This window comes from Hyperoodon ampullatus (genome assembly GCF_949752795.1).
Source record: "Hyperoodon ampullatus genome assembly, chromosome: 1".
NCBI lineage: Eukaryota > Metazoa > Chordata > Mammalia > Artiodactyla > Ziphiidae > Hyperoodon > Hyperoodon ampullatus.
Window position 1 is genome coordinate 50,702,846 of NC_136914.1, and position 26,705 is coordinate 50,729,550.

Genomic DNA, 26,705 nt, shown 5'->3' on the forward strand with positions numbered 1-26,705 from the left:
GTGACAGCTTTACTTCTTCTTTTCCGATTTGGATTCCTTTTATTTCTTTTTCTTCTCTGATTGCTGTGGCTAAAACTTCCAAAACTATGTTGAGTAATAGTGGTGAGAGTAGACAACCTTGTCTTGTTCCTGATCTTAGAGGAAATGTTTTCAGTTTTTCACCATTGAGAACCATGTTGGCTGTGGTTTGTCCTATATGGCCTTTATTATGTTGAGGTAAGTTCCCTCTGTGCCTACTTTCTGGAGAGTTTTTATCATAAATGGGTGTTGAATTTTGTCGAAAGTGTTTTCTGCATCTATTGAGATGACCATATGGTTTTCTCCTTCAACTTGTTAATATGGTGTATCACCTTGACTGATTTGTATATATTGAAGAATCCTTGCATTCCTGTCATAAACCCCACTTGATCATGGTGTATGATCCTTTTTAATGTGCCGTTCGATTACTTTTGCTAATATTTTTTTGAGGATTTTTGCATCTATGTTCATCAATGATATTGGCCTGTAGTTTTCTTTCTTTGTGACACCTTTGTCTGGTTTTGGTATCAGGGTGATGGTGGCCTCCTAGAATGAGTTTGGGAGTGTTCCTCCCTCTGCTGTATTTTGGAAGAATTTGAGAAGGATAAGTGTTAGCTCTCCTTAAATGTTTGATAGAATTCGCCTGTGAAGCCATCTGGTCCTGGGCTTTTGTTTGTTGGAAGATTTTTAATCACAGTTTCAATTTCAGTGCTTGTGATTGGTCTCTTCATATTTTCTATTTCTTCCTGGTTCAGTCTCAGAAGGTTGTGCTTTTCTAAGAATTTGTCCGTCTCTTCCAGTTTGTCCATTTCATTGCCATATAGTTGTTTGCAGTAATCTCTCATGATCCTTTGTATTTCTGCAGTGTCCGTTGTTACTTCTCCTTTTTCATTTCTAATTCTATTGAGATGAGTCTTCTCCCTTTTTTTCTTGAAGGATCCAGCTAATGGTTTATCAATGTTCTTTATCTTCTCAAAGAACCATCCTTTAGTTTTATGGATCTTTGCTACCGTTTCCTTCATTTCTTTTTTCATTTATTTCTGATCTGATCTTTATGATTTCTTTCCTTCTGCTAACTTTGGGATCTTTTATTCTTTCTCTACTTCCTTTGGGTGTAAGGTTATGTTGTTTATTTGAGATGTTTCTTGTTTCTTGAGGTAGGATTGTATTGCTATAAACTTCCCTCTTAGAACTGCTTTTGCTGCATCCCATAGGTTTTGGGTCATCGTGTTTTCATTGTCATTTGTTTCTAGGTATTTTTTAATTTCCTCTTTGATTTCTTCAGTGATCTCTTGGTTATTTAGTACTGTATTGTTTAGCCTCCATGTGTTTGTACTTTTTACAGATTTTTTTCCTGTAATTGATACCTAGTCTCATAGCGCTGTGGTCAGAAAAGACACTTGATATGATTTCAATTTTCCTAAGTTTACCAAGGCTTGATTTGTGACACAAGATATGATCTTTCCTGGAAAACGTTCCATGAGCACTCAAAAAGAAAGTGTATTCTGTTGTTTTTGGATGGAATGTCCTATAAATATCAATTAAGTCCATCTTGTTTAACGTATCATTTAAAGCTGTGTTTCCTTATTTATTTTCCTTTTGGATGATGTGTGCATTGCTGAAAGTGGGGTGTTAACATCCCCTACTATGATTGTGTTACTGTCAGTTTCCCCTTTTATGGCTGTTAGCATTTGCCTTATGTATTGAGGTGCTCCTATGTTGGGTGCATAAATATTTACAATTGTTATATTTTCTTCTTGGATTGATCCCTTGATCATTATGTAGTGTCCTCCTTTGTCTCTTGTAATAGTCTTTATTTTAAAGCTTTTCTTTCTGAGAATTGCTACTCCAGCTTTCTTTTGATTTCCATTTGCATGGAGTATCTTTTTCCATCCCCTTACTTTCAGTCTGTATGTGTCCCTAGGTCTGAAGTGGGTCTCTTGTAGACAGCATATATATGGGTCTTGTTTTTGTATCCATTCAGCCAGTCTGTGTCTTTGGTTGGAGCATTTTATCCATTTACATTTAAAGTAGTTATCAACATATATGTTCCTATTCCCATTTTCTTAATTGTTTTAGATTTGTTATTGTAGGTCTTTTCCTTCTCTTGTGTTTCCTGCTTAGAAAAGTTCCTTTAGCATTTGTTGTAAAGCTGGTTTGATGGTGCTGAATTCTCTTAGCTTTTGCTTGTCTGTAAAGATTTTGATTTCTCCATCCAATCTGAATGATATCCTTGATGGGTAGAGTAATCTTGGTTGTAGGTTTTCCCCTTTTGTCACTTAAATATGTCCTGCTACTCCTTCTGTCTTGCAGAGTTTCTGCTGAAAGACCAGCTGTTAACCTTTTGGGGATTCCCTTGTATGTTATTTGTTGTTTTTCCTTGCTGCTTTTAATATTTTTTCTTTGTATTTAATTTTTGATAGTTTGATTAATATGTGTCTTGGCGTGTTTCTCCTTGGATTTATCCTGTATCGGACTCTCTGTGCTTCCTGGACTTGATTGACTATTTTCTTTCCCTTATTAAGGAAGTTTTCAACTATAGTCTCTTCAAATGTTTTATCAGTCCCTTTCTTTTTCTCTTCTTCTTCTGGGATCCCTATAATTTGAATGGTGGTACATTTAATATTGTCCCAGAGGTCTCTGAGACTGTCCTTGATTCTTTTCATTCTTTTCCTTTATTCTGCTCTCTGGTAATTATTTCCACTATTTTATCTTCCAGGTCACTTTTCCATTGTTCTGCCTCAGTTATTCTACTATTGATTCCTTGTAGAGTATTTTTAAGTTCATTTACTGTGCTGTTCATCATTGTTTGTTTGCTCTTTAGTTCTTCTAGATCCTTGTTAAACATTTCTTGAATTTTCTCTGTTCTGTTTCCAAGATTTTGGATCATCTTAAATATCATTACTCTGAATTCTTTTTCAGAAAGACTGCCTATTTCCTCTTCATTTGTTTGGTCTGGTGGGTTTTTACCTTGCTTCTTCATCTGCTGTGTTTCTCTGTCTCTCATTTTGTTGAACTTACTGTTTGGGATCTCCTTTTCGCAGGCTGCAGGTTCGTAGTTCCTGTTGTTTTTGGTGTCTGCCCCCAGTAGCTAAGGTTGGTTCAGTGAGTTGTGTTAGCTTCCTGGTGGAGGGGACTGGTGCCTATGTTCTGGTGGATGAGTCTGGATCTTTTCTTTTTGGTGGGCAGGACTGTGTCCGATGCTGTGTTTTGGGGTGTCTGTGACCTTATTATGATTTTAGGCAACCTCTCTGCTAATGGGTGGGGTTGTATTCCTGTCTTGCTAGTTGTTTGTCGTAGGGTGTCCAGCACTGTAGCTTGCTGGTCATTGAGTGGAGTTGGTTCTCAACGTTGAGATGGAGATCTCTGGAAGAACTTTTGCCACTTGATATTACATGGAGCCAGGAGGTCTCTGGTGGACCAATGTCCTGAATTTGGCTCTCCCACCTCAGAGGTACAGGCCTGAAATCTGGCCGGACCACCAAGACCCTGTCAGCCACATGGCTCAGAAGAAGAGGGAGAAAAAAAATAAGTAGGTAATAAATAAATAAATAAATAAAATAATATAAATATATTTAAATAAATATATAAAATAAAATAAATAAATAAAATAAAGTTATTAAAATTAAAAATAAAGAATTATTAAAAATAAAAAATTTAAGTAATTAAAAAATAAAGATAGAAAGAAAGAAGAGAGCAACCAAACCAAAAAGCAAATCCACCAATGATAACAAACGCTAAAAAACTCTACTAATAACAAGAACAAAAACAAAACAAAACAAAAAACCAACAGACAGAACCCTAGGACAAATGGTAAAAGCAAAGTTATACAGACAAAATCACACATAGTCAACCACCTCAATTTTGGGATGATTCGTTGTCTATTCAGTTATTCCAGAGATGCAGGGTACATCAAGTTGACTGTGGAGATTTAATCCGCTGCTCCTGATGCTGCTGGGAGAAATTTCCCTTTCTCTTCTTTGTTCGCACAGCTCCCGGGGTTCAGCTTTGAATTTGGCCCCGCCTCTGCATGTAGGTCGCCTGAGGGCGTCTGTTCTTCGCTCAGACAGGACGGGGTTAAAGGAGCAGCTGATTCGGGGCTCTGGTTTACTCAGGCCGTGGGGACGGAGGGGTATGGAATGCAGGACGAGCCTACAGCGGCAGAGGCCGGAGTGCGTGACGTTGCAACAGCCTGAGGCGCACCGTGCGTTCTCCCAGTGAAGTTGTCCCTGGATCATGGGACCCTGGCAGTGGCGGGCTGCACAGGCTTCTGGGAAGGGAGGTGTGGATAGTGACCTGTGCTTGCACTCAGGCTTCTTGGTGGTGGCAGCAGCAGCCTTAGCATCTCATGCCCGTCTTTAGGGTCCACGCTGGTAGCCTTGGCTCACGCCCGTCTGTGGAGCTCGTTTAGGCGATGCTCTGAATCCCCTCTCCTCGTGCACCCAGAAACAGTGGTCTCTTGCCTCTTAGGCAGGTCCAGACTTTTTCCCAGACTCCCTCCCGGCTAGCTGTGGTGCACTAGCCCCCTTCAGGCTGTGTTCACGCAGCCAACCCCAGTCCTCTCCCTGGGATCCGATCTCCGAAGCCCTAGCCTCAGCTCCCAGCCCCCATGTGTCCCTGCGGGTGAGCAGACAAGCCTCTCGGGCTGGTGAGTGCCGGTCGGTACCGATCCTCTGTGCGGGAATCTCTCCGCTTTGCCCTCTGCACCCGTGTTGCTGTGCTCTCCTCCATGGCCCCGAAGCTTCCCCCCTCCGCCACCCGCAGTCTCTGCCGGCGAAGGGCCTTCCTAGTGTGTGGAAACCTTTTCTCCTTCACAGCTCCCTCCCACTGGTGCAGGTCCTGTCCCTATTCTTTTGTCTCTGTTTTTTCTTTTTTCTTTTGCCCTACCCAGGTACGTGGGGAGTTTCTTGTCTTTTGGGAGGTCTGAGGTCTTCTGCCAGCGTTCAGTGGGTCTTCTATAGGAGCTGTTCCACATATAGATGTATTTCTGATGTATTTGTGGGGATGAAGGTGATCTCCATGTCTTACTCCTCCGCCCTCTTGAAGGTCTCTAAGGTAGTTGATCTTAATGAACAAAAGTATGGTAAAATATCAGGAAATGGTCACCTAGGACTAGAAAGCATTAAAGTACACTGATACCAATTCACATGATTTCATTTCTTCAGCAATGTTTTGTAGCTCAAGGGCAAAAACAGAGAAAGACAGTGAGAGTGAGCAAGACCATGGGATTAGCCTGGTGTAAATGATAAAGACCATAATTTGCAGAAATGGCTAAGGTTAGAGTCCAGGCTGAGCTGGAAGTTGCAGGAAGCAGGATAAGGTATGATAAAGTGAAAAAATGGTGGTGGGGGGTATCTTTGAGGGACTTTCAGGTCCCTATAGGATGTTGGGTATGTTCAGTGTAAGTTTGAGAGTAGAAGAGTTAGGACAAAATGTTATAGTCTTGGTAAGGCCTTTCAGAGTCTTTACTCTTGAGCACCATTCTGAAGATAGTGATGTCAAAGGTGAGGTTCTGCTTGTGGGTGGCTGAGCTAGTGTGTCATTTGAAGGTTCTGAAGTAGAGGAGGTTAAAGAACCATGAGATCCAGTTAGGACAGGTGGGTGGGAAATACGGAGGAAAAGGGAGGGAGGATGACTTGGTTATGTGTCACATATGATACAGTCTACCTTAAATATATATATATATATATATATATATATATATATATATATATATATACACACACACAATTAAATATTATTTACTGAGAACATTTTGTGATATTGTGTGATTATGGTTGGAGGGTGTGGATGGACAGATGAGGGGAAACATTGGCATGACCCTGAAAGTTCTCAGATGTACTTTGTACTGAAAAAAGACTAGAAACACTGCTGATGGTAATGACTTGGTGGGAGATTATCATATCTGTAAAGTATTTTATGACAGTTGAAAACCAGATTAGGTAATTATTGGCATTACTCTTCTTAATTAATTCTTGCTTAGTTGAGTTACTTATCCTAGCAACTTACCAAAAGTATTAACCACATTTTTAAGTATCTAATGTGGTTGGCATTTCCTTGGAATGTAGATATACTAGGAAGGATGAAGTTTGCTCCTCTAGAGGAAGAGATCAGAAAGACAAAGAAATAATGACAATAGATTTTAGATTGACATCTGATGGAGGTTGGGATACTGTGATTTAAAATTACAAAGGAGAAGATAGAGTAGCTGATGCTGTTGGTAATTAAGACTTGAGAGTCCTTACTCTGTTTATGCTTGGTGACCCCTTTGTTTTCAAACTTTGCTGTCCCCCATACAAAACTGGACACTGGTAAAATCTCTTTGTTGTGTCTGACTCAGAGAAGAAATAATTGACATGGTTACATAGTACGCTTATTTCTTCTTATTTTTTCCACTAAAGAGAAAGTTAAGATAGCCTCTCAATTACCATAGTCTTATAAACATGGTGGTTGACTGGCTTTACAGGCTTTTAAATTTGATTTGGGGGGGAATGTAGTTTATATTCATTGTGTTAAATTTTTCTTAATTGACTGTAACACCCCAGCTTTGGGTTCTGGTTCTGCCAAAGAAAAAATCTTGATTACCTGTGGTGTCCTTAGTGGGTTGCTTGTTAGCTCAGGGATTGTGCCCACTGATGTTTGAAAATACTATGTGTTCTGGGGGTAAAGAATCAAGGGAAGGGGAGGAGAGTAATATTTGTTAGGTCCCAACTCTAGGTCAGATGCAGTGCCTGAGTTTTTCATAATAATCATGTTAATAATTTCAAGAATACTATGAAGTTGATATCATTATTCTCATTTTATGGATGAGAAAAGTGGGGTAGAGAATCCTAAAGGTAGAGGTAAAATTCAAACCCAAGAATGTCTAATTCAGAAGCCCATTGCCTCAAAGCCAGTCTTTCTCTGGACAAGGAAAGAAAGATGCGGAAGAAAGACACCATGTATATCTTAAGCCTAATGAGAGCATTTCATTTTTTAAAACCCTCCTAGGAAACAATGCATTATTTAAAATCTTCAATCTAGTTTGTCCTAGGAATCAAATGAAAATATATGAGAAATGATGACAGGTACTAGCCCCAGAGTATCAAGAGCCCAGAGATCCTCCTACTTGTGCCAGCTCAGCTCCAAACACTTCATCCCATGGAATTCTTAGAGACTTCCAACAATAGATCAGGATCTGATAATCAGATTGAAGATGGATGATAGGCAGGGTGTGTGAAGGGCCTAGCTGGTCTAAGCATTCTACCTCTATCAACTCTCCAAGTACCTTGGACGGCACTAATAAAGACATAGACTCTATCATGGACTGTCAAACCTTGGCTCTGTCATGAGAGACTAGAGCAATGCTTTTAGACTACAAGTTGTGATGCATTAGTAGATCATAAAATCAATTTTGTGGGTTGTAACTATTATTTTATTATATAACAGAATCAAATACAATAGGATAGAATAAAAAAGGAAATACTATAATACATCACATCTAATTAGTTATCTTGTAAAAAAATTTTCTTATATACATGAGTATATGAGTATATACATGAGTGCGAAATTAAGCCCTTGATGCACAAAATGTAGAAAACGAATTTCCATGGGCCAAAATATTCTTTCAGTGATTTTGTTTCATTGATCAAGGTTGTGACTATAAATTCCTGGTTTGTATACATTACCTGCTGAGAATTTCCAGTCAGAAAAAAACCTTGAAGTAATGCCATTTCAATTTCATCACTCCCTGAAACTTTGCACAACAGGTAACCACAGTAAATTACCGTACAACCTGTGCTTTTCCTGACAGGAATGCCTGCTTCTAATGTTCTTGCAGATAAGGGTGACAGCCTCACAATGTTCTCATTGAAGTTCATCTAAAAGGTTAACATGGAGCAAAATTTGTTTTGGTTCTTTGGCCTGTTGGGTCATATTTGCTAATTATTATATCCAACTAAGAAAATTGTTTGTGGCTGGCATAAAAAGGGAAATAAAGAAAAAAGTAAAACCATAAGATCTTACCCCCTGCACTCCACTTCCTAATGTGTTAATTTTTCAAAAAATCAATTGAAGTACTTGTATTTCAGTTTCAACATTCTTTATTTTCACCAAAACATCTCTGCTAAATGTCTGATTTGACTCACTATACTATGATAGCACAAAGAATAGCAATAATAATAATAATAGTTATTATTAATAATTACTAACATTTAGTAAAAACATACCATTTTATATGTTATAAAAAACAGGGCTGAGACTGTATGTGTGTGTGTATAAAATCTCCTTATAGTAACCGAGGAAATAGATATTCAAAATATACCCATTTCAAAGATTAGAAAAACAGGCGCATGTGCCATCAGTGCTAAGAAATATGGACCTTAAGCTGGAGAAAAAAAGAGAAACCTTGAATGCTTATACATAGATGAGTGACATCATTCTATTTTAGCAGGATAATTCTTCTGGCATTGAAGGTGAAATATGAGGGCGAAATTCAAAAAGGGAGCAAAACTCTTTGAGAATGACTATCTACTCTCTGTGCAATATATCCCTGCCCCACTCTTCTGTATTCTACTTGTTTAGAACAATAAACTCTTCTCTAAATGTGCAATGATCATTCAGGTTTTAATGTTTTTGTACCCATTTTTCCTTCTTTTTTCAGTTTAGTTCTTCCCTTGACCATTAGTAAATTCTAACTCTTTTTTATCTTTCAAGATCAAGCTCATCTATTGGTACCTCCAGGAAGCAATTAATTACATGTTATTTCCCTTTGCAAATAGCATGATATGGTAGGAAAATCAAGGGGTTGGGAATCAGCCAGGTTTTCTCTGCCTCTTAACCTTGAGCAAGTTCCTTAAGGTTTTTGAGATTGTTTCAATTGTAAAATGGGAATATTACCTGCCTTGAAGAGTTATTGGGAGGATTAGAAATGATCCTTGACATTTAATAGGGACCTATGAGATGGTACCATTTATAATTATGTTTTTTCCACAGTCCCCCAGACATTCTTTTCTACATCTTCTTATGGCACTTCATTTAATCTGTATAAACATTTGCTACATAAGACTGGAATTATCTTAGTTTGTGAGCAAGGGCAGAGACTCGTTTTTGAATCCCAATAAATAACACAATTTCTCGCCCAAAGCAAGATGCCCTTCATAGAATATTTGTTGACATGAATGATGTGGGCCTCTCCTTGGGGTAATGATAGAGAGAATATATACCTGAAAGTTATACAGGGAGAACTATGGGAGTTGATGATTGCAACACTCATTATCTAATCAGCAGTAAGTAGTCTGATGCTCAGAATGAAAATCAAACTGATGAGACACAGTACTGAGGTGGAGTGCCTATATTTAGTAATTTTTGATTGGATGTCAAATATTATGAATTTTATGTTGGTTATAAATGTAATTATATATTTTATATCACTTTAAATATTTTTTCATTTTGTTCTGGCATGCAGTTAGGTTATTTGGAATCAATTTGACTTTCGAGGCTTGATTTTAAACTTTCTTAGTGTGTATTCAAAATACCCTTTAGGGGAATTCTCTGGCGGTCCAGGGGTTAGGACTCTGCTTTCACTGCAGTGGGCCTGGGTTCAATCCCTGGTAGGGGAACTAAGGCCCGGAAAGCCATGCGGTTCAGCCAAAAACAAACAAACACAAAACACAAAAACAAAATTCCCTTTAGGCAAGGATTAATTTGACCCCACTACTGACACAATACCCTTCTGAGAATTCTACCTTTTAGCTTGAAGTGTGCTTTGAATCAGGACAATTTTCAATCCCATAACAGATTGATGATACTCGTTATTTTTGTAATAGAATTTGGTTAAACCCAATATCATTATACATTAGCTGGTCATTAAACAAATTGAAAAATCTTTAAATTGCAAAGAAATTTGTATAGTAATATGTTTATCTAGGGTATAATCTTTTTGTCACATCTTTATAGCCTTTTTTTCTCTATCTTGCATAAATATCCATTATAAAAATAGACAAAAATAGGCAGAGCTTTATGAAAGAGGCAGTCAGCTCTGTTGTATGCCTTCTAATAGTTACAGTTAAAACAAAAGCAAAGACAGTGGCTATATTTTAAATTCTGAGCTTTCAACCTGCCCTTATAAAAGTTCAATCTCTACTGCCCTCCAAATCACTTTTTTGAGTCTTCCAACATTGGGTGGTGAGTCTGAATTTGCTCCATAAACTTGAGTGTGCAGGACATTTTAAATTTCTCTGTTTTCTTTAAAACAGATTAAAGTTTGCTCCTATTTCACCAAAAAGAAAATTATTCAATCTCAGTCATTATTGTGGTTCCCTGATCACACCCCTTGGTACTGCAAAGGTCCCAAGTGACTTATGCAGAGCAAAACATCCAGGAATGTCCCTCTGGACTTTGGCTTAAGCTTGTTTTCCTTAAAAGGACAAACATTGGCACGGTCATTTGAAATGCAGCACTGTGCAGATTTTCCCATTCTGTAGCACAGAAATCATTTCTATTGTTGGTAATACCAGTGCTTACGAGTCTTCTAAGTACAGAATGCAGGCTTTCTTCCATAGTCATGTTACTTCCCTGGAAGGAGAAAGCTGAGGAAAAAACCAAAATTGTTAATCTTGGCAGTATGTATAACTCTGTGACAGCCTCCTTTCCCTTCCTACTCTTCCATCTCTGTGGTATTCAGCAGGGAACTAGATGAAGATAAAGGGTTGATCATGAGTTCAAAAAAAAGGAGAGACCAAGAGAGCCGTGTGAAAAAGGGAATGAAAGAATGAAAGATCCTTGAGAGAGGGAAAAGAGAAGTAAGTCCAAGGGATATGAAGTTCTTTAGTCAACCTTGAGGCTTTGGCCAAATGGTGGTCCAAGATTCAGGAATCTTTGAACAAAGTAAAATTAAAGGTAGCCAAAAGGACACAGTGGAGACAGGAGCCACTTCTGTGTTCTAATGCCATTCTTGTTCTATTATTTTCTTCTTGCTTCTTTTGGATGTTTACCAAACTAACATTAGGACCGTGTAGGACATGGATTACACCATTTCTTGTTTTCCACAGTAGGAGTAGAGTTCTAAGGATACACATACATTAACCAATGAACTCATTGATTAAACAGTGACCATGCTTCCAAGATTGGGCGAGGCACTGAGATCCACAAACCAAAATATCTATTCCTTCCTCCACAAGAGTCACAATTTTGTTGAGCAGACAGGGTTGTCAACAGCTAATCCTAACAGTATTTATGCCAGACTTTATCTATGTAAGGAACTGGGAATAAAAATAGCAAAAGAGGGCTTCCCTGGTGGTGGAGTGGTTGAGAGTCCGCCTGCTGATGCAGGGGACACGGGTTCGTGCCCCGGTCTGGGAAGATCCCACATGCTGCGGAGCGGCTGGGCCCGTGAGCCATGGCCGCTGAGCCTGCGCGTCCGGAGCCTGTGCTCCGCAACGGAAGAGGCCACAGCAGTGAGAGGCCCGCGTACCGCAAAAAAAAAAAAAAGAGTGTGCCTGTTCTTGCAGGGCTTAAATTCTAAAAGATAGATAGAATAGACAAATAAAGGGGGAAAAAAAGTGTATCGTGTTATGGCCAATTTCACATGGGGTCCATACTGATCTTAGTCTCAGAAAAGAATGGCCCCCTGTTCTTAACCAAAGGCTCAGAAGGCCTTTCTCTCAGAAACAGGAAAAAGCAAAGTACCAGAGAACACACTGGCAACTCTGCCACATAAGGAACCAGAGCCCAGTGTGGGCATTGAATCACCTTTAACATCCTAAAAATCCTTAACCTTAAATGTCCACTCTTTTGACTAACAGAGTTCAGTCCCAAGGCTGTGTTGTCCCAGGATAACACAGTGGGGAAGCTAATGAATAATAAAGGTGAGGGTCGGACTCCCTTCCATTTTCTTCTGCCCTGGAATGCCCATGAAGAGCTGGAGGTACGTTTGAAAAGACAGAATCTTCACAGAGGACTTGACCTAAAAATCTTGGGGGAACTCAAAAGGGCCACGTACCCTTATGACCAACAATTTCCCCATACTCTCAATAAACAACCTGAAGGAATCTGTTCATTGTGTGTTTTCTCATTTATTCTGGAAGCTCAGTGTCTAGGTAATTTATTGTAAGCAACCCATTACAATGTGTGAACATGATATAAAATTCATGGTTCATTTTTGAATCCAAGTAATACTTTAGAAATCTAATTGACCATTCAAGTCACTGCATTAGCAGAGTGAAACCTCTAATTAAAATTAATAACAAAGCTATCTAAGGATTATTAATTCAAGTAACATCTAATTTGGCATGACTGGGAACACAAACTATGTGAAAATTTCAATTATAAAAACTTAAGAATTAATTTTGCTGAAATGTAGCCAAGAAAAATAAATTTTAAACCATTAATATAGCATAACTCATAAATTATGTATCTCTTTACTTTGATTTCATCCAAACATGGCTGCACAACAACAGAACACCCAGATTTGTGAAATAATTAAATCTGTTATCTTTGCTATTTTACTGACTCTCATCACGTAAAATCCATAAGCTTTATTTATTTTTTAAATGTTTTTGATATATATTTGTCAAAGTATATTTGTCAAGGTAGGAGGATAGAACTATTTCATTCAACATTCTGTTAACTTGTTTAGAAAGTTTCAAATATTTAGGCAGGGGAATGTGGGCCTCTCTTTGAACCTTCCCCCAAGACCCCACTATTATTAGAGATGGGCCTGAGGGCATAGATATTGGAGAAGTGTATTTGAGGAAGGATTTCTGGAAAGCATCCTAGGACAGATGACTGAGGAGATGAATTTTGGAAAAAAAGTTGAGTAATATAATAATGTATTTAAATTTCTGCTCATTTTTGATACCCCCTCAGAGAACATATTGATTTTTGGAAACAATAATTATTTATTTTCTACTTATGTTTTTATCTACACACAGGGATCATTTTACAGTGCTTGGAATGCAACAGTGCTTAATGACTTGAAATACGACGTTCTTGGGAAGGAAGAGGAATGGAGCGTAGATAATAAGTTTTAATGGTTAAGACCTCAGATAGGAAAGCTATACTAAGGGATATAATAAGTGTTTTTCTTTCAAGTATAGTTTCTTGGCCAATTAACAGATGCTATTTTAACTATAATCAATTCTTGATAGCATAATGCAATAAGGCATTATTAGGAAAAACAGAATTATTGTCTTACTTTCAATGATTCCTCAAAGTATCCTTGAAAACTTGTGCAACGGGAGACAGGCCTATTTTTTAGTGCTTTAGAATCTAACCTACTCTACACACTTATTCTAAGTTAATTTGGTCTGGTTTTAAGTAAATCTCTTTCATAATTAAATTTAACATGCTAATTTGTTCCATTTATTGAAGTACTCCAAGATGTAGAAATTTCAACCGCAGGAAGGAAGTTTATTTCTCAACTTGCACTTATTGCACAAGAGGCATCAAATTGCTCATGAATTAACAGCAGGACAGCAATTGTCATTTCCTGATGTGAGACTATCACAGTTAAGGCAGAAGTCTGACCTGGTCATCATGTGTCTTGGGATATGTTCGCAGATGGCTAAGCCTAATGTTCAGTTTATACAAACAATGTGACTATTAAATAGAGGGGAATCCAGATCTTAGAGCAAGAATGGTAAAGTCAGACGGCCTTGCCAAGTTCATCTTTGGAGCTTAACTTTTGACTACAGCCTCTCACAGACTGGCATTGCCACAGGAAATGCTGCTTTGTGGTTCAAAGAACTTGATGGACTCATGGCTCAACAAACTAAAATATCAGCAAAATGAAATAGTATTGTGCAATATGCATTCCTTACAGCACACAATATTGGTGGGGGGGAAAATCAGCAGGACTCAGCCTGCAGCCTCAGATCTGCCAAACTTGAGTCCACTAAAAGGAGCAGAAATGAAACAAGAGGAGGAACAGTCTGATCTTGGTGGGAAAAGCAACAAGATGCCAGCAGACTCAAGGTCTTGTTGTTTTCCCTCTTCTATTGTAATGGTGAAACCAAGCATGACCCTGTGGGGCCCCTGGGCCTGGAAGCCTTTCTGTGTCCCCCATGGAGGCTGAAATAGACTTTAGCCTCCATGACCTTCCCTGAATTCCAAAGGACAGGTTCAAACAGTTGCTAATCAGGGAAGGCAGGAGATGCAGAGATAAGGGAGAAGCAGTCAAGAAACAATAGTGCAGAATTCCCTAGAGTTCCAGCAGTTAGCACTCTGTGCTTTCACTACCTAGGTTCAATCCCTGGTCAGGGAACTAAGATCCCACAAGCTGTGAGGTGTGGCCAGAAAAAACAAACAAAACAAACAAACAAAAAAAAACATTAGTGCAGCCTTGGGACAGGATCCTGGTTCTGCCTCAAGAGATACACATAACAATATCTCTGAGCTCTTCTGCAAAACTAAAACCCCCAACAAATGGAAGATGTTAACTACTTGATGAAGCATTCTTCATTCTAGAGAGAAGGTCACAATTTGATAACCTCAAGAACCACAGAAGTTCATCAGGAGACCACTTGAGGCCAGATTAAAGGAATGCAGGCCCTGAACACATCCTAATCTTATCAGAAGCCCCACCCTTGAACCACTGCTATAAAACTCCTCACCAAATCCCCCCTGGGTTGGACACACATTTTGAGGGCATTAGCCCACTGTGTCCCTCTTTGCCTGGCAAAGCAATAAAGCTATTTTTTCTACTCTGTCTCCAAGATTCAATTTGGCTCTGGTGCACAGAGGCTGAGTTTCGGCATCAGTAGCAGGCCCATGACAAACGTATGCAAATGTAACATGGAAGGTAATTTCTCGAAGATAACTTCTTTGTGCCAAATGTTTCCCTGGTTTTCTTTGGCCTAGACTATGGATGATAATAAGCTTATTTTAGAGTTCAGCCCTTCCAGTTTTCCTCCAAGCTAGGGCCAAGGGTGTTTATCTCACAGAAAGATCAGGGTCTTACATGCAGGGCTAGGAGTGAGAGAGGCCAGAGGGCAGGGTGAGAACACAGGGCCATGTCCCTAATGCTCCATTCCTTTCTCCCACTCCTCCTAGCATCTCAGAGTGACTAGAGTTCATTCAAGGAACAGTGATGGTCATCTAAACTGGGGAGCAGAGATGCCTGTCATCTGTAAAACCACTTTACTTTACACAAGCCCCTGCCCAAAAATCTCCTCTGGAAGAACAGGATATGCACACTGACACCCTGGAGTAAAATATGGTCACAGTTTCATTAAAAGAAAAACTCAGAAGAAGTAACTTTTTGGTAACTGGAAAGTTATCAGCCCAAGGTGACTGTAGGAGCTTATCCTTCGGTCAGTGAGTGTTTCCTGGCATTGCTTACAGTCATTGCTGAGCTCAAGCCAGCTCATCCCACTGCGAGAGCTGAGTGTTAGGTTAATAATTCTGTTAGCTGGTTAGTAATTCCTGGCAGCATAAATTTGGCCATGGAGAGAATGCTCATACCATGGAAATCAGCAAATGCTATAAGTCTGGGCTTTTCCTTTTTTTTTTTTTTTCTTGAGAGTTGCTTTACCAACATGCTACTAATACATATAATCCCTCTCAGATCTGCATGAACATGACCCCCTATTCCCTCTCCCTTCTATAGCCTCTGTTATCTGCCCCACTGTCCTCTGCTCACATCCTTTGGACGTTTTTTATTTCCCTTAGCTGTTCTTTTCTCTTTCATTTTTTATCTTTTTCCTGGGGTTTATCATTCAGGCAGACTTCATGCATGGAAGAAGCTTGGGAGTTTGTTCTCCTTGGACTGATCAGAGAAAACAACTTTGTGTGAGGAGGGGTGGGTTGGTGGGCACAAGCAAAACTCTAGAAATGAAATTCTAGAAGATAAAGGATTTATTCCACTGAGATCATAAACCCAGGCACCCCTGCCTACATGTCCTGGGGCTGGTGAGGCATATTCTGTTATCCCCAAATTACTATTAGTAGACACCAAGTGGCAGTTCTCAATGACTAGCTCCCCTAATCAGCCTCAGTCCCAGAACATACTGTTTTTTTCTAAGCAACAACTGAAGTCTGTATGCCTTAGGAATAAAGTTTGTATTTGTGGGTGGTTTAAATATTCCTAAATGAATGTGGAAAGAGACAGTGTTTTAGAACTGAAGGCACCTTAGAAGTAATCTTGTCCAACTTGCTTTTTAATATGGTGAGTAAACAGAGGCACAGAGAGGTAGTGGTAGAGATAGTGGTAGAACCAAGACTGGGATTCAGAACCCTGACTCCTACTTCTGGGAACTTTCAAATTTGCAACAATGTCTATTTTTTAAAAAAATATTTTAACTGGGGCCAAGATAATGTTCATTGAAATCAACAAATAATTTTTTTGACTATCAGATTTATATCTATGTGCACTTACTTATCCTAGGCACTGTACTAGGAGTTGAGGCTATAGACAAGTTCCCCACTTTCCTAGAGCTTTCTTTTGAGAACAAAGATTATTTGTGTTAGCATGACTTAATAATTCTGTGTTCCAGGAAATTCTTACCCAGAAAATAAAGCTGTCATCCAACTGAGAACTTTATTGTTTGCTTCAGGAAATGTTTATAAGTCAGTTTATCTGGATCAGCAATCTGATCATCTAGGCTAACAGCCCTTGTTTTAGACAATAGGCTGCTTATCAAGATTCCTATCCAGACACTTGTCATTCCTCACCTCACTTGTCAACCAATCCGAAATTATCATGTCAGCTAACTTTGCCCAATTCCAGGCAATTTCCTGTCATGAATGTCCTGTTTTAAATTTTTGATCCCAGTCCCCCTAATATCCTCTCTTCTGAGAAACTATGATTCTGTCAAAAATACTCTTTGCCATGTTAAATAAACCTAACACCTACCTTCTCCTGATCAAAATATTTTTGCTGTTGGTATTTCTGAAGAGGTAACAGTGGATACATTCTACTGGAGAACTGGATGTAAGGATGAGGAATATATATTTATCATGACCTGTCTGGGTGTAGTAGGACCTTCACTTGCCACATTCTGTAGCGAGGTAATTTGCCTTGGAAATGTCTGGCTGCATGTTGCTTTACAAACTTGGTAAGTTCACAGAGGTTTTGTGTGAAATTCCAATTTAAAAAGTTCTGCTCTTCAGTGCATACTTAGGATTGGAAATTCTGTTCTCTGATTCTGGAAGTTTGGTGCCAAAATCCATAGGAGAATGCAGGAGTGGGTGACTGAATACAAGTAAAAGAAAGGCAGTCATGGGAGGAGCAACTCCAGGAAGCCACAGAACATTATCCTAAACTAGATGAGAAAGTTTTCGATTTAATGTAATTTTAAACATTATTGTCTTTATTTATTTTGCTTAGGGTTTAAGTCACTGTTTTCTCTAATTAGCCTTTTGTGTAAAATTCTCTGCCCCTTCCCCCATTGGAAATACTATACAGCATGAAATACAGTAACCACAAGCACCTAAATGACAAGGGCGGGACTGGGGGGACCCTAAACTGGTCACAAGGAGGTGATTTCTGGGAGGCCTCATCATGGCCTGGATGGCACAGGTCTCAAAGCTCCTTTGCCTTTAATCCCATCCAGTCTTTGATTATTCAGGCATTTAGCAGAAAGAACCTTCTGGTTAGAGGATAGCAACATACAGGTTAGGTTAAGACTAGGATTACAATTTGTAGAAATATCAATTTCTCAAAGAGGAATTATTTGTTTGCTTATTTATTTATTATGCACCTGCTGAGATTTATCACTGTGCTATGTACTCTTGTCCTCAGACACAGGGTCCAGCTTTTCTTCCAGAAGAGTTTACAGTGTAGGTGGGAGACCACCTGACACCTCACCTGACACCTGACAGCAGTTCCACGTAAACTGTCCTAAGTGCTTTAAGAATTCAGACTAAGGGCCACCTTACAGCTGCCCAAAATTCCCTTGTGAGGTCAGAAGTCAGAATCTCATTCTTGTTGAGTAGAATTCACTCATTCAACAAATATATATTGAGCACCTACTATGTTCCAGGTAGTATCATAGGATCATAGGAAGTTTGGACACATGAGTGAATAAAATGGACAAAAATCCCTGCCCTCATGGAGCTTTCATTCTGGTAAGAGCTTGGTTTATTTGCTTCTGTACTGGGTTTGTTTTCCCATGCATGACCATGTCCCATGATGCTTTACAACACTCAAGATAAGCAGGATGGTTGAAGTTAAGAAGATGAGTCACCAGAACCCATTCTGAGAAAGTAAGGAACAGAACAAGGAAGCAGAAATGACTTCCTCTTGTAATTTTAAACCTTGCCTTAAGCATGTCCTTGAAAATTTTCAGTCCAAAGTAATAATTCATGGACCCAGCACACTTTTCCTTTCTATAAAGTCCTGCCTATTGGACGTACCAGCCTGAAAGCTGTGTAAGACCCTCTGTGGGGAGGGTGGAGAATGAGGGGTTCTTCTGGACCTGGAGTCTGGAAAACTGGTTCCACAGCCTCCGCTCTGTAACTAATTAGCTGTGTAACCACAGGAAGTGGGTTATCATCTCTGTTACCCATGGCAGATCATTCCAAAAACACCAAAGTATTTCACAAATGCATGAGCTCATTAGTAGACATGTTAATGTCTAGGTTTATGGGACTTGAGGCTATCGTAGAGGTCACAATAAAGAACAACACCTGGGCAACACTGCCAAGAGAGCGAGGATTAAAATATATGTTAAGTATCTGCTCAATACAATGTGCCCCAGGGTGCTGGTTTATTCATTGGATTAGTTTGATTCTCGCACCAGCCTTGAAGCCAAGTCAGCCTCTCTACCTCAACACCGAATTAAATCTTGGAGACAGAGTTTTGGGTGAAGTAGAAAAGAATAGCTTTATTGCTTTGCCAGGCAAAGGGGGCCACAGCAGGATAATGCCCTCAAGACTGTGTGACCCAACTGAGTGGGTAGTGAGGAGTTTTATAATAATGGTTCAAAGAGGGTGTGATCAGCTCATGAAAATTCTTCAATTGGTTGGTGGAGAGGTAAGTGGGAGCCAGCATCATCAACCTTCTGGTTCCAGCAGGTGTGGGGTCTATGTGTTTGTGGGTAGCATACCGTTAACTTCTCCCACCTCCTGGGGGTTTCAGCATCTGCAAAACAGCTCAAAGACATTGTTGTGTATATGCCTTGAGGGCGAACCAGGACCGTGCCCCAAGGCGGCACTATTGTTTCTCTTGACTGTTCCTCCCTTGTCTCAGCATCCCCTCCCTTCCCTAATTAGCAACTGTTTGATCCTTTCCCTTGAAACTCAAGGAAGGTCCTGGAGGCTGAATGAAGCCTATTTCTTGTAATCAAGAAATGGGGGGCACAGAAAGGTTTTTGTGCCCAGGAACCCCTCCTGCTTGGCATTAGCCTCACCAGGAAGGATTATCAGCCCTTCACCCACGAGTTGACTGGAACTCAGAGAGGTTGTCCTCAGTCACACAGGCGGCAAGTGGGAGAGCTGGAATTCTAGGTTAGAGCAATATGACTGGACCAGGCAGCTGCCTTTTCCCAGTAAGTGGTACTATCACAGTGTTTGATTAAAATACCGTTTCCCTGAAACAAAGAAATAATGGCTTTAAATTTTTTTTTGGCCAGGGAAGACATTTTGAGCATATTTAAATATATGAGGACCATTTTTTTTCTTTAAAAAAATTTTAAAACAATTTATTGGATTATGAGTATAATGACTTTTTTGCTTGTTTTTTCAGCTTTATTGAGGTATAATTGACAAAATTGTAAGATATTTAAAGTATACATGGTGATGATTTGATATATGTATACATTGTGAAAGGATTCCTCCCATCTAGTTAATTAACACATCCATAACTTTACACACTTTTCCTTTTTTTTTTTTTTTTTTGTGAGAACATTTAAGTTTTATTCTCCTAGCAAATTTCAGTTACACAAAACAGTATTATCAACTACAGTCACCACGTTATACATTAGATTCTCTGGACCATTTTTTTCTTTAAATATGTATCTGGTATGAAATGTCTGATATTTATCTGGTTCAGTTAGTTGAATTATTTTCTAACATTAAGAGAGACTACAGTAGCAATTTCATTAGTGGATTTGAGATTGAGTTTAGAGTATTACTTTAAATAGATCTAAGTCTTTCAAAAATAATAAATAACTCATGTCAGAAATAGAATTGAATTTCTGTGACACCTTTATAATGATACCTAGCACTTATTGAGTATATATTCTGTGTTAGACACTGGTTGACAAAAATGTACCTTAATTGGCCCTCACCCCCTTCTGAGTTCATTGGATCACCCTTGTATTAGAGGTAAGGAAATGGAGACTGAGAGAGAGAGAGCAGCAAAGCCACACAGCGAGTAAGTAAATTGTAGTGGTGGATTCAAACCCAGGGGGGACCACCTTTTACAAATACTGCTCTTGCATGCCATGTGAATCCAAGCGAGGGGACAAGGGCCCCTCTGCTGAAGACACCAACAGAGCAGTATACACATGAAACTTTTAAAAAATCTTAAGTTATGCATATCCTGGTTTTGTAGGGTCATACAATTATGGAGCCACTCTAAACGAAAGAATACAAATTACAATGAAAAAATGAACATTAATTTTAAATAAGAAAAAATTTATAGCAAATTACAAATTCATAAAGCTGAAAAACACCATAAACAGAAAAAAATAGTATGTGCTTATTAAAAAACTGCTTGTAATATCTCTAAAATACTCTTACTCTTTGGTTTTGCTTACATACTGTTGATCTCCTCTTCACATAACAATGATTTTTTCTTTTTTTTTTTTGCAGTACGCGGGACTCTCACTGCTGTGGCCTCTCCCGTTGTGGAGCACAGGCTCCGGACGCACAGGCTCAGCGGCCATGGCTCACGGGCCCAGCCGCTCCGCGGCATGTGGAATCTTCCTGGACCAGGACACGAACCCGCTTCCCCTGCATCGGCAGGTGGACTCTCAACCACTGTACCACCCGGGAAGCCCACCTACATCATTTTGTTGTTGTCCTCCTTAAGACCCATTCTAATCCTCGTATCAGGAAGGTGGGTGAGTAGGCACAGTAAGTAGAGGGATATTCCTAGCAGCTAGTCTCACACCAGGATGGCTAGTAAAAACAGAACCATTCATAACATGACTGTGACCCAGTAAAATATATATCATTAAATCTACATTTAAACATCTTCAACTCAACTTCTCCTTAGCTGGATCTTAAAAGCACAGCTAGATCGACATCATCCAGTATAAGCAGAAGTGTAAGAAAGGAAAGTGAGAGTGAGAAAAATAAGCAGTCATAACAAATTTGGTTAAAATATGTGACTTCAGCAAATTTCTTAAAAATATATGACTCTTGTTAGTAAACTAGTGAGGGTCCTGGAGCTTAAACTAGTTAGCTTCGTGATACATCCACCTATGGCTGTGATAAAATTCTCATCTATCTGAGTGGCATCATTGCTTAAAACATGTAAAAATGTTCATCCTTATGTTTACGTTAGTAAATATGACCCTAGTAACTGGTAACAGTGACAAATATAAGAGGATTCTGTTGTATGGTCAAAACGGTGAATCAGATCTAGGTCACTGAAATATTTTTATGAAAAACTTACATTAGGGTACGTTCAAAGAGATTTTTCTTTCCTTGGTTTAGTATTTTGAACTAGCCACAAAGATTTCTTTCTGCCTTTCTGATGTCCACCCAAACCACTCTCACATCTGCTATATTAAAATTTGCACGTTAAATTTTAATTCATCAAATTTATAAACTAACTCTCACATGGTTTCCTCTTTTGTAACTCCTAAAAGCAAAGTTAATGTGGGTGATTTTTTCAGTGGTTGATTTATCCTCGGGGTAACAATTCCTTGTTACTCTTTTTCTCTGGAGGCACTTATGATAGAAATGTTGGGGGAAAGGGACTTTAGAGGGAGATTCTGAAATCGTTGGGAAATTCCACAACTGTTCTTCATAGCCATATCAACAAATGACCTCTACCAGGATCCATGATTCATGCGTCAGGCATGCCGATGATGGAATAGAGTCAGCAGAAGGAAGCTGACCTCAGACACAGGGACTCACAGCTGCTGAGCCAGAATAACTTTGAAAGATGTCTTCTTTTTAGCAGATTTTTCTTGAATGTTCGCTCTGTGTGATGTGCTAGGGAAAAGAAATTCAACTCCTGCTGTTAAGGGAAAAGAAACCAAGAAGTCACTTAGGAAAGGGTACAGTGGGCTATAGGAAGGCTCACAGACAGGAGAGGGCAAACCTTGAGATCCTCACTGGTATGGTGAGGTGGAGGCTGAAAGAATGAACTTTCAGGAAGTGCCCACACCGTGTTGCGACCTGGGTTGAATTTTAAAAGTTGCATTGGTTTTGTCATGTAAAAAAGGGGAAAGATACTCCAGACAGAGAAAATAGTAATGAGCAAAAATTCAGAGGCGCAAGAATGTAAAAGACTAAAACTGAGGGTGGGAGGAGAGAAACATCTAGAGAGGAGGTTAGAGAGAACAGAAGGGGCCAAGCAGAGAAAAACTTTTATCAGGGCAAGAATGTAAACTATCCTGAAGACCATGGCAAGGGGGTAGACACTGATGATTAAGCCTGGGAAAAGACATGGCCAGATTCCTATTTTAGATAGCTCACTTGGCAGAAGTGAGTGAACGGTGGAGGGCGAAAGCTTGGGGTTAGACTCTTTAGGAGATATTCTGTGGTGGTCTGGGAGAGAGAAAGGGGGGCTCAGTCCAGTGTAGTGGAGCTAGGAAGGGAGAAGAAATTCACTAAGAAATTATTTAAAATTTTTAAAAGACTAGGTAGTGTTACATGTTGGAATACTTCACAGATGCAAGTAGAAGTAGAAATACTGGCCAGACAATTGTGAAATAGAAGTACCGATTGATATTAAGAAATGCTAACAACAAAATAGCAGGTGAAATAACCAAGACCTAAAGTTGTGGCATACACACAACACACAAGATTGAAATGAAATATATCAAAACCTTAATAGCCATAATCTCTGGATAGTGAGATGACAGATAACTTTTATTTTCTTTTTTATATTTTTATATACTCAGAATGAATCATATTTGTAATGCAGAACTGTGACAAAAGTTAAGGAGAAAAGAAGGATGAAAGGAAGTGAAAAAAAGGAGGAAGGCCGAAAGGAGACATTTCAGAGATGTTAAGGAGATACACTCAGTGGTGTATGGGAAGTGGAAATGGTTTCATAAAGAGAGAGAGACTTATGATTCCTACAGAGGCCTCTTTAACTTAACCTATTCTAGAAGTTTCTACAAAACAAGTGTTATAGGCTATAGGACCCAGGTTGGATATATAGTAGGTTGGGGAGTAAACATGAGATTGGAGCCAGAGTGCGAAAGTACTTAAGTTGTGTTCTTCTGACTGTCCATTAGTTTAGCTATGGCTGCTGAGGTACCTGGAGGGGAATGTGTAATGCGTTTTGTAGGAAAGCAGCAGACTTTGATTCTGGTTTCTTGGCTAGAGGCTGCCCTGCTGAAGTCGGATCCCTGACTGGCTACGCAACTCTGCCCCGTCCCTGTCCAGCCCTAGGCTCTACTTTCCTGACTCAGAGCATTCGATGCCTTGGTTGTTTGTATATATTGAGAATTTGAATGTGTTGGAGCAGAATATTGTGGTAAATACCCAGTCGTTATTTACCCTGGCAGCTGCTTTTTCTTTTCTGAGCCCTTGGAAAATGAACCATAATATTCATAACTATATTAATAATAATAGTCACAATGATGACTAAAAAATAGGGACAATACAATATATTTGCCAAAAGACTTAGGAATAATACCAGCAGCTTCACTGAGTGTTCAAAGGTTCAAAGGTTTGGGGGGGGGTCATTTTTTTCTGAGAAGAGTCATCAAGTGGCCTGAAATTCTGTGCAATATCTTCCCTTATTAGAGATGTCTCTATGAGCAAGCTCAGTGTCTCTGAAGGAGAGACCATGTGGATGTAGGTGCTCCTTTCTTCCTAGGAGTGCCACTTCTCTCTCTGCATACCACCTTGGCCTTAAGAACTCTATGCTCAAATGCACAGTTCAGTTCATAAATACATTCCGCCAACATGACTAAAAGGTCCTATCCATGTACTCCCGTGGCTTCTGCACTTATCTATATTATGACACTCCACCCATTGCATTTTACTTGCCTGTCTGTACTCTCACTAGATTTTAACATCTATAAAGAAATTATATCTTATTCACTGTTGTATTCACAGCACCCACCACAAAGCCTGGCACATAACATGCTGAAGAGGTTTTGCTAAATAATTAATAACACAGATTTTGTTAAGTGACATTGTTAAATTAATATAAACAAAGGATTAAGTTCAGAAAAAAAATACAAAAGTTAAAAACGAGAAGACCCAAATACTTCTAACATTTGCTCCCCTTCACTAGTGAGCACTTTAATGTAGATTTCACCCCTCCCTCCCCCAAGACACACACATAGGCCTTACTGTTGCTTTAAGCTCCTGAAAAGAGGAAAGGTGCTAGATCAAAATATTTACTAATTGTAACTACTGCAAGACTCTTGGACAGTGCTCATTATAGCCAGAACCTGAATCTATTCTTACAAAACAAGAGGAAGAACAGTGGGAACAGAGCAAAGGAGTTTCACTAAGCAAGTCTTTTTTCTAGGGCACAAACTGATACTTTAATGTCTATTTTGAGGGGGTGCAAAATTATTTTAATTATTATTTGTGCATATGGAAATAGGGATATATATTCTTATATGAGGCAGCAAGAAGTACAAAACATCACCTTGGATATTGCTGCCCCAAATGAATCTAATCATGAAGAAATATAAGCCAAATCTAAGTTGAGGAAATTTTGTTTCAGAATAAAGAAAACTAAAGACATATGACAACTAAATGCAATATGTAATCCTAGATTTGGATCCTAGAATAGTTGTATCTTTCTCTGTCTCTGTCCACCAATCCATTCGTCATTCATCTATCTATACATCCATGTATCCGTCTATCTATCCAACTATTCATCTATGTAAAGAATATCATTGGGGGCCTCCCTGGTGGCGCAGTGGTTGAGAGTCCGCCTGCCGATGCAGGGGATACGGGTTCGTGCCCCGGTCCGGGGGGATCCCATATGCCGCGGAGCGGCTGGGCCCGTGAGCCATGGCTGCTGAGCCTGCACGTCCGGAGCCTGTGCTCCGCAACGGGAGAGGCCACAACAGTGAGAGGCCCGCGTACCGCAAAAAAAAAAAAAAAGAATATCATTGGGACAATTGTCATAAAATGGATAAAGTTTGCAGATTAAATAATAGTATTGTATCATCTTAATTTCCTAGTTTTGATCATTGTAACGGGTTAGAGGAGAATTTTCTTGTTCTTAGGAAATAGAATTCTTTATACTCCTCTTACAACTTTTCTGTAAGTTTAAAGTTATTTCATATATAAAATAGATAACCAACAAGGACCTACTGTGTAGCACAGGGAACTATATTCAGTATTTTGTAATAACCTATATGGGAAAAGAATCTGAAAAAGAATACACACACACACACACGCACACTCATATATATATGTAAAACCGAATCACTTTGCTGTACACCTGAAACTAACACAACATTGTAAATCAACTATACTTCAATTAAAATATAAATGAATTAATTTTTAAAAAAATCCTGCGTGGGTTCCACGAGCTGCAGCATTTGATTAATGTGTGAACATATTTCTAAAAAGAAACTTGAATGAAAATTTCAAGACTGTGAAAAGTTTTCAAGAATGGAAAAAGAAATTAAAAAAAACAACAAAACAAGTGGTAGTTTCTTAAAATTTGTGCCTAAATAAACCATATAAATAAATTTTTCATACTCTGTTCCATTAAAAAAGTTATTTCAAAATAAAAATATTATAAAAATTAGGGTTATAAATACAAATAATCAGATTGAGAGATACGTACTGTGATGGACTGAATGCTTGTGTTCTGCCCCCAAAATTCATATGCTAAAACCTAATCCCCAATGTAATGGTATTTGGATTTGGGACCTTTGAGAGGTGATTAGGTCATGAGGGTGGAGCCTTCATGAATGGGATTACAGGCATACCTTGGAGATATGTGAGTTCTGTTCTAGAAACCCCCAATAAAGTGAATATCTCAACAAAGCAAGTACACACTATTTTTGGATTCCTAGTGCATATAAAAAGTATGTTCACACTGTACTGTAGTCTATTAAGTGTTCAACAGCATTATGTCTAAAAAAACAATGTAAATACCTTATATTAAAAACACTTTATTGCCAAAAATGCTAATCTGAGCCTTCAGTGAGTCCTAATCTTTTTGCTGGTGGAGGGTCTTGCCTTGATGCTGACGGCTGCTCACTGATGAGGGTGGTGGTTGCTGAAGGTTGGGGTAGCCATGACAGCTTCATAAAATAACAATGAAGTCTGCATCATGAATTGACTCTTCCTTTAACAGTTTCTCTGTAGCATACAATGCTAGTTGTCAGCATTTTACCCACAGTAGAACTTCTTTTCAAAATAGAAGTCGGTCTTTTCAAACCCTGCCGCTGCTTTATCAGCTGAGTTTACATAAAATTCTAAATCCTTAGTTGTCATTTCAACAATTTTCAGTGCATCTTCAGCAGGAATAGATTCCATCTCAAGAAGCCATTTTCTTTGTTCATTCATGAGAAGCAACTCCTCATTCATTAAAATTTTATCATGCAATTGCAGCGATTTAGTCACGTCTTCAGGCTTTGCTTCTTATTCTAGTTCTC